The sequence below is a fragment of the Engraulis encrasicolus genome, chromosome 1 (genome assembly GCF_034702125.1).
Source record: "Engraulis encrasicolus isolate BLACKSEA-1 chromosome 1, IST_EnEncr_1.0, whole genome shotgun sequence".
In the NCBI taxonomy this organism is placed as follows: domain Eukaryota; kingdom Metazoa; phylum Chordata; class Actinopteri; order Clupeiformes; family Engraulidae; genus Engraulis; species Engraulis encrasicolus.
Window position 1 is genome coordinate 26,295,687 of NC_085857.1, and position 10,000 is coordinate 26,305,686.

Here is a 10,000-nt window from a genome sequence, read left to right on the forward strand (position 1 = left end):
CAGTTGCTGGCAACTCTCCGCAATTGTAGGAAGCTTTGACCAGAGAACTTTCCAGGCCTCGCCATCTTTTTGCCACCCTCAGTTGGCAGGGCTTTCAATTTGCATTTTGCACACAGTATCCCGGTCCCATATACAGGCAGTTTGGCAGCGGACCGTTTAACATGATGGACAAGGGATGCACTTGTCGGTGGAATGGCATCATAGGATCTTTGTTTCCGAGCAAACAAGTCCAGTCTTAACCTCATCAACCTTGTCTGTTGTGCTGTTCTTGTCATAAATATTGGTGACAAACCTCTCAAGAAGGTTCAGGTCAGTATCTTCAGTATACTTCTGGGTATGAACTGAGGTTTTTGAAGACATGAGTCACTTCAGGGCAGACGTCCCATGTTTGCCATGCTGTTTTCTTGCCTTTGATATGGAAAGCTGATATAACATCACAGCCAGTGAAAGAATGGAAGGAGGACATCATTTTGGATTTCTCTGGCCCAAGATTCAACATCATGTCATGAATTGGCAGCCACCTGATGGAATGAACATGGCCAAATTCGATCCACATCATCTCTAATCCTGCATCCTGGAGAATTGCAAAATTGCTGACTGCAACACTGCAATACCACCTCCTTCACCCAATCTTTATATATCTAACCTGATAGGCAGCAGGTTGAGCTCTTGAAATTGTGGTATGTTTGTGGCTAGCATGGAATAGCCATCAGAACTACAGCTGTAATGGGTAGGGGGAGACTTCAACTCCTCTTTTGTATCTTTCTGACAGAGGCAGCACTTCTTCCAGTCTGTTTTAGTAGTCAAGTCAAGTCGGTTTTATTGTCAATTTCTTTACATGCACTGGCCATACAAAGAATTGAAATTACGTTTCTTACTTTCCCATGCAGACATAGACATAGACTTTAGGTGTGGACTTAGGCAATTAGACATAAACAGTATACATGCATTACACCTAGAGTACCTATACAATATCCTTACCGACACATAAAGTGGAAAACTGGGCAACAACAGACATACATAGAACATGTATTAAGAAGAGGTATTGTTGTGCATTATCAGTTATGTCCTATTGTGACGATTCTGATATAGTGATAGTAGCATTGCGAAATAATAATGCATATAAAGTAAGCAATTGTAATGTGCAATATTTACAACTATAGTTGGTAGCCAGTTTTCCAGTACAGTCATTAAGTAACAGGCATGAAGCAGCAGCAACATGTGTGTGCATGTTTGTGTGTGCCTTTGAGTTAGTTCAGTGCTGTGTGTGTGTGTGTGTGTGTGTGTGTGTGTGTGTGTGTGTGTGTGTGTGTGTGTGTGTGTGTGTGTGTGTGTGTGTGTGTGTGTGTGTGTGTGTGTGTGTGTGTGTGTGTGTGTGTGTTCGAGTTAGTGCAAGTAGAATGCGCAATCACAATTCAGTGTTGAGGGGGGGCTATCTGTGATAGGAGGGCGGGTTAAGAGTTCAGCATCCTGATTGCTTGGTGTAGGAAGGTCTTTGCCAGCCTGGTGGTATAGGAGCGGAGGCACCTATACCTCTTTCCAGAAGGCAGGAGACTGAACAGTTTGTGTGCATTGTGACTTATGTCCTTGGTGATCATCAGTGCTTTTCGGGTGGGGCGGGTGGTGTAAATGTCCTGCAGAGAGGGAGTGGCGCTCCAATGATCTTCTACGCTGTGTTCACAATGCGCTGGAGTGTCTTCCTGTTTTGCTCTGTGCAACCTCCTCCCCACACTGTGTCACACAGCTGATCAGGATGCTCTTGATGGTTCCTCTGTGGAATGCTGTCATGATGGAGGGTGTAGCACTTGCCTTCTTCAGTTTGCACAAAAAGTAGAGGCGCTGTTGGGCCTTCTTCGCCAGTGATGATGTGTTTGTGGTCAAAGAGAGGTCGTCGCTGATGTGCACTCCAAGGAATTTTGTGCTGCTCACTCTCTCCACAACATCATTGTCGATGGTCAGTGGTAGCAGTTGTTTTTGGCCCCTCTGAAAGTTGACAACAATCTCCTTGGTCTTGTTGACATTCAGCAGGAGGTTGTTGTCCTTACACCATCTGGCCAGCAAGTCTACTTCTTCTCTGTAGTGAGTCTCGTCACCCTTAGTGATGAGGCCCACCAGTGTTGTATCGTACGCAAACTTCATCAGATGGTTAGTGCTGTGGGTCGTTGTGCAGTCATGTGTCAGCAACGTGAACAGCAGGGGGATGAGCACACAACCTTGCGGGCCCCCCGTGCTCAGGGTCAGGGTGATTGAGGTATTGTTCCCGACACGTACTGCAGCTCAATGGATTTTTAGCAGACATCTTGTGTAATACGGTTAAAGGCCGAGGGTCTATCCTTTTACCACCCAACCGTTCAAATTATCAAAGCACATTGAGATATGGGACACAACAAGGTTAAGTCATCTTCTGCCCTAGCCGGGCTCCGCCCTACTGGTGACGCAACGCCTTCGGCTCAGCTACACACATTAGGGACAGGAGCTTGCTACAGCGGCATCTCTACCCACTTTGTCTGGAACCAATCAACTGTGCATTTCCAACAGTCTTGGGTAGAGATGTGTTCACGGCAGTGACGTGGTTTAAGCAGAGACTTTCTATTGGGCTAAGAAATGTTTGGTTTAAACTTCGGCACAGCCCTCAACCAGTAGCAAGCCGAGGGAGGCGGGTTAACCAGGCCATGGAAACAAAGTTCGTCCTGTATGGAAACGCTAATCGTTATAGTCCTGGTCAGACCAGAATTGCGGTATGTGATCTGAAGTCTATGAAAATCAGGCAACTTCTGCCCTACACCCAGCCCGATCGTTCATCCAGTGTCATTTAAGTCCTGTGCAATCTGTACACTATCCGGGTAACTGAAGCCCCGTTACCCTTGGCTCGGCTCTCCCGCGCTGGCACATCCTGTCAATTCAGGTGCGTCTATCTAACTAAATTTCTAACTACACTAACTACATTTCTAATTAAGCTATATACAGGGTCTTATTGGATAGCATATGGGAGACTATAAATACTAACAATACAACTAAACTGAGTATACTAAAGAGTTAGTAAACTGCAACTACAGCTATTGTACCACAAGCCGACACTGAACCCCATGCTGAGTCTCACAGTAGTGATGTCACCACTGTGCCCTGGTTGTGCTATAACATCACTCTAATACAAAATGTAAACAAAATTGTTTTTACAACATTGTATTCCAACAGTGATGGCAAGGTTAGTATGCATTATTGAATACCTGCTATCGGACAGCTGTATGTCATAAATGTGCATTTTCAGTCACGTAAGGGCTGCCATTTTGAAAAGTGGTGGCCATTTTGTGATGAAATAATGATACTATGAATTTGTCCTGGTCAGAATGCATACATTTTAATATTTCCATCACTCAGATATCTATATTACTTGCCATTCTAAGACGAAAACAGCTTTTTTCACCTTTAATGAGGCGGCCATCTTGAAAAATGGCCGCCATCTTGTTTTTTCACCTGGATAGCGACCTTTTCTGGGAGAGTAGGCCCTGGAGCACCTGTGTACCTGATTTGGTGCTTGTATCACCAAGTGAAAGATTCTAATGAAATATTGACTTAAGAAGCTCCACTATATGGTTCAATATTCCCAGTGCACCAGTTAAGTTATTATTAAGTTATTAATAATAATAATAATAATAATAATAATAATAATAATAATAATAATAACAATGATAATAGTTAAGTTCACTTTCACAGTCAGAGAACATTCAGTTTGGATATACTTTAACATTGGTAGAGCAGGGAAAGACGCACTTTCACATCCACCTCCAAAAATAGTTCTACAAATGTACACACAGACACAGACACAGACACAGACACAGACACAGACACAGACACAGACACAGACACACACACACACACACACACAGACACACACAGACACACACACACACACACACAACACACACACACACACACACACACACACACACACACACGGTGCACGTGCACCCTGACAAAGTTCAAATATGACACAGACATACTCACTCATGCGAATGCAAGCAAAAGTTCACGTCACAAAACACCCCCCCCCTCCCACCTCGTTCTCTCTCTCTCTCTCTCTCTCTCTCTCTCTCTCTCTCTCTCTCGCGCGCGCGCACGCACGCACGCACGCACGCACGCACGCACGCACGCACGCACGCACATCAAGAGAGGTAAATCGAGTTGTTATTTGACAGGAGTGGGTCGGGCTGGTATCTTTTTCTGTCTTTCACACTGCCCTGTCCGTCTTTCTTTCTTTCTTTCTTTCTTTCTTTCTTTCTTTCTTTCTTTCTTTCTTTCTTTCTTTCTTTCTTTCTTTCTTTCTTTCTTTCTTTCCTTCTTTCTTTCTTTCTTTCCCTCTTAGTCATTTCCTGTAGCGTTACAATTCTCTCTCTCTCTCTCTCTCTCTCTCTCTCTCTCTGCCCTCTCTGTTCTACTGTTTGCTGTGTGTGTGTGTTTTTGTGGTTGTGTGTGTATGTTCGGTTGTGTGCATGCGTGCGTGCGTACGTGCGTGCGTGAGTGCGTGCGTGCGTGGGCAGTAGTTAAGTTGATGTATACTGGATGCTGGATCTTAGGTGGTGGGAGTGGTGGGCCTCTTATAGTCAATGGAGATTCATGAGGACATGTATGTACATACACTTAGACAAACACACTCACACACACACACGCAATAACACACACAGTAATGGAGAGAGAGAGAGAGAGAGAGAGAGAGAGAGAGAGATATGAAAAGAGAGAGAGCAAAGGAAAGCAATACATGCATGTGCGCGCGCACACACACACACACACACACACATTAACGCACAGAGATACATGGCCTGATGGCTGTAGGCTAACGTCATCTGTGGTGGTGTGACTCTTAGCAAGCCTGCTGTGTGTGTGTGTGTGTGTGTGTGTGTGTGTGTGTGTGTGTGTGTGTGTGTGTGTGTGTGTGTGTGTGTGTGTGTGTGTGTGTGTGTGTGTGTGTGTGTGTGCGTGCGTGCGTGCGTGCGTGCGTGCGTGCGTGCGTGCGTGCGTGCGTTTGTGTGCGTGGTGACTCTTCGCAAGCCTGCTGATACAGATGGTTCATGCTTACACGCCTGTTACCATCCATCATTGCTCACTAGCCTTCTCTGTGGGTGTGTATGTGTGTGTAGTTGTGTGTATGTGTGTGTAGTTGTGTGTATTGTACGTGAGAACGCGCGTGTGTGTGTGTGTGTGTGTGTGTGTGTGTGTGTGTGTGTGTGTGTGTGTGTGTGTGTGTGTGTGTGTGTGTGTGTGTGTGTGTGTGTGTCTATACACAGGGTGTGTGATTGAGTGTGGCCATAGCCGTTGCTGTGACTGTGACTGAGTGTGTGTGTGTGTGTGTGTGTGTGTGTGTGTGTGTGTGTGTGTGTGTGTGTGTGTGTGTGTGTGTGTGTGTGTGTGTGTGTGTGTGTGTGTACGTATTGAGTCTGTTGAGAGTCCGTTTTCACTGATGCCTTTCATTGCCATCCAATGAATGTGTTCCTGAAACATAGGACTGTGAATCCACCGAGCAAGTGTATGTGCACGTGTGAATGTTTGTGTGCTTTTGTGTGTCCTTGTGTATGCAGCGCCATGAGAAAGTTTGGGCGCCCTTTTGGAAAATCATTACATCGATTTATTTCTCGTCAAGCTTTTAATGTAGCAACTTAATTGTAACATATTTTAACATAAACTGTAGGGAAAGAGAAACATTTCAGCATTGGAAGAATTTTCATAGGTGTAACAGAAACCATTTTATGAGGATTTAAACAAAAATGGGCATGTGCATAAATATGGGCACCCCAAAGAGGGTATTCCATTAATATGAAGTAGAGCTCACCTTTGCAGCACAAACTGGTTTTAATGACTTTGGAATCCCTTCAGTCACTAAGACTAAATGTTATTTATCATACATAATAGCAGACTAGGCTGTCTTGGAGAGTGGCAATATTGTGGGCTCTGAACAACTCTTTGTAGACTTCAAACAAAGATAATTCATTACTATGAATAACGAGAAAGGTACACAAAGTAATCTGGAAGTCTAGGACAATGTTTCTCCACAGCCAGAAATGGAAATCCATTTGAGTGGAAAGCATGGAAAGCCACAGGAGTGGTTCTTGTGAACGGAAAATGTAGTTTGTTGAAAAATAGTTAAAAAGGCTTGGGTAAAGGATGGTTAGAATGGTAACAGGCACACTACAGAACACCTCCATAGAACTACAAGACCATAGCTGCGGATAGTGCAGACTTAGACATGGGTCCTTCCGCGTATACTTTTCACAAGGCAAACGCTCATTGGATGGGTGATGCATAAAAAGGTTTTCCTGTGTATCCATCAGAAATAAGTTGCTAAACTTATGCATAAAGCTTATCATGGATAAGCTAAAAGCTTTTTGGGAAATCATACAGTGGTCAGATGAGACTGAGCTAGAGTTATTTGATCTTAACAATGGGAGGTGGACATGGCAAAAAATGCATACAGAAATTCTATGACATTTGCCCTAAAGTATGCCCTGCTATAGGTCTCCATGGCTCGCAAACACACTGTAAAACTTATTACAGTTTAGGGTCTCACTAACTCCTGTCAAATATCAGATTTTTCAAAAGAATATTCAAGTGTCAGTCACAAAATTAAAGCTGAGCAGAGTTTGGACTTTCCAGCAGGACAGTGATAGCACTGCACTGATCAAAATTCAACAATGAGTTAATGCAAAAGAACAAGTACAATGTCTTGAAATGGTCATACCAATCTTGAGATATCACCATTATTGAAAAAGAATGAATTTATTTGAACCAGGATGTCTAAAGAAGACAGATGAGTAACCTGACTGAATTAGAAAGGGTATGGATAGAATAATTGGCAACTTTTCAGTAGCACCAGGCAGTTGGAACTTGTCTTCTTGTATAGCAAGTATCCACAGGCCATTAGATCAGCAAAGGTGAGCTCTACTTCATATTAATGGTATACCGTTTTTGGGGTGCCCATTTTTATGCACACGCCTATTTTTGTTTAAATCCACATGGAATTGTTTCTGTAACACCTATTACAATTCTTCCACTGCTGAAATGTTTCTCTTTCCCTACAGTTTAACATATGTTAAAATGAAGTTGCTACTTTAAAAGCCCAACGAGAAATCAACCAATGTAATGATTTTCCAAAAGGGTGCCCAAACTTTCACATAGCACTGTCTGTGTGTGTGTTTGTCCATATGTATGTATGTTTGTGTGTGTGTGTGTGTGTGTGTGTGTGTGTGTGTGTGTGTGTGTGTGTGTGTGTGTGTGTGTGTGTGTGTGTGTGTGTGTGTGTGTGTGTGTGTGTGTGTGTGTGAGTGTGCGCGTGCTTGCGAGTGTTAGTATGATTTCGTATGTGCGTGTGTGCATGTTTGTATCTATAGTTACAGTGTGTGTGTGTGTGTGTGTGTGTGTGTGTGTGTGTGTGTGTGTGTGTGTGTGTGTGTCTGTGTGCATGCATGCGTGCGTGTGCATGTGTGTGTGTCTGTGCCTGCTTATGTGTGTGTGCGCGTGCGCGTGCGTTTGTGTCAGTGCATGCTTTTGTTTGTGTGCGCGCGTGTGTGTCTGTGTGTGCTTGTGTTTGTGTGTGCGCGCGTGTGTGTCTATGCGTGCTTGTGTGTGTGTGTGCGTGCTTGTGTGTGTGTGTGCGTGCTTGTGTGTGTGTGTGTGCGCGTGTGTGTGTGTGTGTGTGTGTGTGTGTGTGTGTCCGTGTGTGTGTGTGTGTGAGTTGTTTCTCCTCCTCTTCTCTCTCTACTCTAATGGCATCTTTAGCAAGACTCAGCGTTTCCATGGTGACCATGTTGCCTGGGAAACACTGCTGCATGTCTCTTTGAATTAGAAATCTCTTCCTCCTCTTCTGCCTCTCCCCCTCGTCTCTCCTCTAGCGTTCCATCCACCTCTCCTCTCTCCCCTCCCTCTGAATCCCTCTGTTTCTTTATCTCCCTTGTTATCTCTTTTCAATCCCTCCCTTTTTATCCCTCTCTTTCCCATCTGTAAGACCTGTTATATTCTTCCTCTTCTCTCTTTTCCTCTCCTCCTCCTCTCCTCTTCTCTCTTCTAGCAACTCCTCCACCTCTCCCTCTCTGTGATCCCTCTATTTCTATAGCTATATCACTCGTTTTCTCTGTTCAATCCCTCTCTCTCTCTGTATCCCTCTCTTTCTTATCAGCATGACCTGTTATCTTTCTGCCTCCTCTCTCTTTTCCTCTCTTCCTTCTTCTTTTTCTCTCTCGTTATGTCTTTTCTATCCCTTTCTCCCTGTCTCTTTCTTTTTTCACATTTCTCTTCTTTCTCTTTTCTATCTCTCTGACTCTTCTTCTGTCATTCGCTCCCCCTCACCCCCCTTCTCAATCTCCCTCGTCCTCTTTCTTTCTCTCCACCTTTTAAATCTCTCTCTCTCTCTCTCTCTCTCTCTCTCTCTCTCTCTCTCTCTCTCTCTCTCTCTCTCTCTCTCTCTCTCTCTCTCTCTCTCTCTCTCTCTCTCTCTCTCATATTCCAGCTCTCCACCTCTCCCTCTTTCCTCTCTACCACTGCTCTCCTCTCACCATACTTATTCCAACGTTTGTTACCCATGCATCTCTTTCTCTTTTTCTCTCTCTCCTTTTTCTCCCCCCCCCCACCACCCCCCACCCATGTTTCTCTTCTTTCATGCCATCCCCCTCTCTTTGCCGTTGTCCAAAACATCTCATCTTTTACTACTGTATATTGTAGTAGAGCACCATGTAATGTAGTGTGTCAGTTGCATCACCTGGGCTCATTCCCTACAATAACCGACTTCGTATACATATGTACAGTATGTCACAGAAGTGAGAACACCCCCCTCCCATTTCTCAATTTTTAAAGTATATATTTTCATGGGATAACATTTTTTTTAAATCCCTTTTAGACGATGAACAGAAGCCAGCTTAACATGTTCACTTGATCTACAGACATTAATGTCTCAAAATGGAGGCTACCTCACAAAAGTGAGTACACCCTATGTGTTAAAATTCATGGCTGGGTTTGCCATATGGTGTACTGTACTGTACATGGCATTTACCACTGTATGCAATGAAACATGTAAGGCAGTGTTTCCCAACCAGGGGTACGTGTACCACTAGGGGTACGCGAGCACATTGCAGGGGGTACTTGGAAAAATATAATTTTAACAAATACATGGAGCTTAGTTACATTGGGATAGAGAAAGCGATATAAAACTTGACTTAGGGGGTAGTCATGGCACAACGAAAATGCTTAAGGGGTACACAAGACAGAAAAGGTTGGGAAACACTGATGTAAGGTACATGCAGCATGTCAGTTGCATCAGGTAAACCACTACATACAGTAATGGACTGTAAGGTACATGCAGCATGTCAGTTGCATCAGGTAAACCACTACATACAGTAATGGACTGTACGGTATATACATGTCAGTTGCATCAACTAGTGTAACACATATAGTCAGTGAGTTTGTATTTCAATTGCGTCAGATACTTCACCACCTACAGTAGCTGAGTTGATATCCCTATACGTATGTCAGTTGCATCGGCTAGTTCATTAAGTACAGCTTTGGAGTAGATATGTCCGATAATATCGGCCCACAGATATCATCGGCCCGATAATAGCATAAAATGTAATATCGGTCAATATCGGTATCGGATTTTTGACCTATCAAAACCGATATAATAGTGCTTGAATTACTGTGCACTTTTCTCCTTAATTATTTTTCTTTTTTGCACAGACGATGTTAATATTTGGAAAGCTTTGTTGCATTCGAGAATGCATCTAGTGAGGCATCACAATAAAATTAAGCATATTTTGTTCCACAACAGGAGATGTCTAATGTTACCTAAAATTTGTTATGTGGAAAAATAACCCACATATATCGGCATCGGTATCGGCTGATATCGGAATCGAAAATTGAGAGGTGGACAATATCGGCATATCGGATATCGGCAAAAAAGCCAATATCGGACATCTCTACTTTGGAGTTTACAGATTGTCGCTGTTCAGCAGAACCCTTTTAT

The 10,000-nt window shown here is 43.7% G+C and overlaps 1 protein-coding gene across 1 annotated transcript in view; it reads left to right on the top strand.

The window, feature by feature from the left end:
* grin2bb (glutamate receptor, ionotropic, N-methyl D-aspartate 2B, genome duplicate b) overlaps positions 1-10,000 on the top strand; it is a 330,977-nt gene that overhangs the window by 101,409 nt on the left and 219,568 nt on the right. The gene's annotated exons all lie outside the window — the stretch shown is intronic.